Source organism: Bubalus kerabau, chromosome 4 (assembly GCF_029407905.1).
Source record: "Bubalus kerabau isolate K-KA32 ecotype Philippines breed swamp buffalo chromosome 4, PCC_UOA_SB_1v2, whole genome shotgun sequence".
In the NCBI taxonomy this organism is placed as follows: domain Eukaryota; kingdom Metazoa; phylum Chordata; class Mammalia; order Artiodactyla; family Bovidae; genus Bubalus; species Bubalus kerabau.
The window spans coordinates 135,758,962-135,762,735 of record NC_073627.1 but is presented as its reverse complement, the minus strand read 5'-3'; positions in this window follow the sequence as shown (position 1 = coordinate 135,762,735).

The window sequence follows — 3,774 nt, the reverse complement described above, 5'->3', positions numbered from 1 at the left end:
CTCATTGGTAAAGAATCTGCCTCCCAATGCAGGAGAGGATGAGATGGCTGGATGGCATCACCAATTCAATGGACATGAACTTGGGCAACCTCTGGGAGATGGTGAGGGACAGGGAAGCCTGGCGTGTTGCAGTCCTTGGGGTCACGAAGAGTCAGACACAACTTGGCGACTGAACAACAACAACAATGCATGAGACATTTTTGGAATGTCCTTTTTTGGAATTCCTTCCCATTTAGGTCACCACAGAGCACTGAGTAGAGTTCTATGTGCTAAATACAGCAGGTTCTCATTAGTTATCTGTTTTATACGTAGTATTGTATAGATGTCAGTCACAACCTCCCAAACCATCCACCCCCATTTTCCCCCCTTGGTATCCAGTCATTTGTTCTCTGTCTCTTTATTTCTGCTTTGCAAATAAGATCATCTTTAGTATTTTCGGACCAGGGTTCGGTCGCTGGTCCAGGAAGATACCACATATGTCAGAGTAACTAAGACCATGCCCCATAACTACTGAGCCTGTGCTCTAGAGCCCAGGAACTGATACTGCTGCAGCCCATGCACCCTAGAGCCTGTGCTCTGCAGCAACAAGAGAAGCCACCGGAGCGAGAAGCCCTCACATTATAACTAGAGAGTAGCTTCCCCTCGCCACAACTAGAGAAAGGCCTGTGCAGCAATGCAGAGGCTAGAGTTCGGCCAAGCCCGGGCTGGGCTAGTATTTGGATCCCACCAAAATAAGTAAATTAAAAAAAATTAAAACAAAACAGAAGTAATCTAGAGTGTAGTCCAGGGTCTTCTTCCTCATAGGTAAAGGAAGCAGGCTGGATAGGTTAAATCCACTTTTTTTCCTTCAAGATATTTCAAGGAAATGTAGGATATAGGGGAAGTGTATAAGAACTTCATAATATTTTATTTGGTTTAATTTAAAAATTTTAATTTTAAAAGCCCTAATAAAAGTCAGTGGACACTCTTGTGTATGTACTAGAGCCTACTGATACAGCTAACTTCTGCTGCCAGTTTACCTTACTGAGAAGAGGTTTGAATAAACCTCCCCTTCTGTCAATGTAAATGAAGGTAGAAGGCTGTTGCAGAAGAAACAGCTTGAAAGAGCAAGTCACTAAGCCCAGATTCAAGAGAAGGGACTTAGCTGCTGTCTCTCAACACTAGGAATGTGGCTGTTCGCATCTGTGTGTGTCATTATTTTAAAATATTTATTTATGTATTTCGCTGCACTGGGTCTTGGTTGTAGCATGATGGGTATTCCTTGTGTCATGCAGGATCTTTCACTGGGCTTAGTCACCTGGGGCATGTGTGATCTTAGTTCCCTAACTGGGAGTCCCCTGCATTTCAAGGCAGATTCTTAACCATTGGACCACCAGGGAAGTCTCTTGTGTGCATTTTTAAACCACTGAAATTTTGTAACTACTTATCTATGTAAACTGAAGAAGGAAAGGGCAATCCACTCCAGTATTCTTGCCTGGGAAATCCCGTGGACAGAGGAACCTGGCAGGCTACAGTGCACAGGATCTCAAACGAGTTGGACACGACTGAGCTCCTTATCTGAATCTATGTGAATCAGGATTTTGTTGATACTTTGCAACCAAAAACAAGAGTAATTTAGGTCCTGCACTTGTTGAAAGGGCAGTGGTCATATATAATCCCTGGCTTAAAATTTTTATACCCATCAAATAGCTTCCTTATTCTCATTGATTGATTTCATAATAATTGACTATAAAATTCACTTATAAATGTATTCTAATTACTAGTAGTAAGATCTAATAAAAAAAAAAAAAGACTGGCTACTAAAAAGGTTTGGAAACCACTGGACTATATAATCACCAAGGTTTTATTTTAGGTTTTATTTTAGATCCCTACTTTGAGGGCTTCCCAGGTGGTGCTGGTGGTAAAGAATCAGCCTGCCAATGCAGAAGGTATAAGAGACTTGGGTTCAATCCCTGGGTTGGGAAGATCCCTTGGAGGAGGGCATGGCACCACACTCCAGTATTCTTGCCTGGAGAATCCCATGGACAGAAGAGCCTGGCGGGCTATAGTCAGTGGGATTGCAAAGAGTTGGAAATGACTGAGGCTCTGAGCTAACACATTCCACTTTGAGCTGCTCTAAATTTCTTGGGAACTTCAAATCCTTTAGGACATCAAGTCCAGTTGAGCCCTACCACAAACATTTCCCAGAGTGCCCTGGGATCAAACATTCCTCCCACCCCTTGGTGCAAAGCATCCTGGGAGCTCCTGTCCATCATGCTAGAACACAGTAAGCCTTCCAAACATTCACTAAATACCCATTCCTCTCTCTGCTGCCCTTGGAGAGACAACTGTCTGTACTGGGAAGGTCCCAGCTTAGTGGTGAAGAAACTGGGATGTGTGTCTCCAGTCTGCATTCATTAGTTGCTTGTAGCCTCTAGCGAAAACTTCACGTGAAATGTCTCTATTCCACAATTCTCTCATTCTGGAAAAGGATGAAAACAACCTGTGTGTGTTGTTGACCTCACGAGTTTGTTAAGAGGATCAAACAACGTTTTGGATGTCACAGAACTCCTACCATTTAAAGGAATCACTCAGGGACTTCCCTGGTGGTCTAGTGGTTAAAACTCCACATCCCCAATGCAGGGGGCTGGGGTTTGATCCCTGGTCATCCTGGTCTGGGAACCAAGATCTTGATGCCGCATGGTGCAGCTAAAAAGAAATAAATATAAATAAATACTCTACAAAATAAAAGTTAAAATAAAGAAGTAATCATTCCCATTTGAGCGACTGTTATCCACTTTGATTTTTTGCAGCTGAAGGGCCTAGAAACTCAGGGGGGCAGAAGAGTTGATTCAGGTATCAGGTACAGCCTTGGGTTCACACTCAGGCCCTCCTCCAACTCACCAGGTCCTCTAGACTGCATACCTCTTCAGGTGCCCAAACCCAGGTCTGATCCTGCTGGGTGATCTGGGCCTGCCCCCCCCAGCACCCACAGCCAAAGTCCTTTTTCTATTCTTCCAGTGCAGTCTTCACCCCCCCACCCACTCAAACAGGCCTGTTCCCTGCCCAGTTGCCTTGGGCGGTCCTGCCAAGTCAACCAAGTTACCCCTGCTCCTTCAGCCTCCACTTGACCCTTGTTCCTGCTAGATTTCACCCATCATTTCTTCACCCAGCTACCCAGGTGGCACTAGTGGTAAAGAATCCGCCTGCCAGTGCAGGAGATGCAAGACTTGTGGGTTCAATCCCCGGGTTGGGAAGATCCCCTGGAGGAGGAAATGGCAACCCACCCCAGTATTCTTGCCTGGAGAATCCCAGCATGGACACAAGAGCCTGGCGGGCTACAGTCCATGGAGCCACAAAGAGTTGGACACAACTAAATACAACACCCCCCAGTTCTTCCCTCCTGACCCTTGACAGTCAGCTCACTTCCCACTCACATACCGCTGACCTTTCCTGGGTGTTTGCCCCCCCCATTAAACTGTGGGTGTCACAGGCCTGGAAGGGTACAACCATGTTGACTATTGATGAGCTTGACTGGCAAAGGCTACACTTAGGGCTTCAGTGGAGGGCAGAGCCTTTTTTCCCAGCTGGCTCTATTTCACCCTCCAGAGTGTGACTTTCTGGCCCCTTGTCCATGCCACCATCGCTCAGCCCCTGAAGGAGAGGAGGCAGACAGGAACTGCTAGCCTGCCCCGGCTTTCCTGGGGCAGGATAGGGGGCGGGTAGTATGTGTGCCATCTCTCTCCCTCCTCCAGCTCTGCCTCCCCCCTTCCCCCATTTGAAACCTTGCTCCAT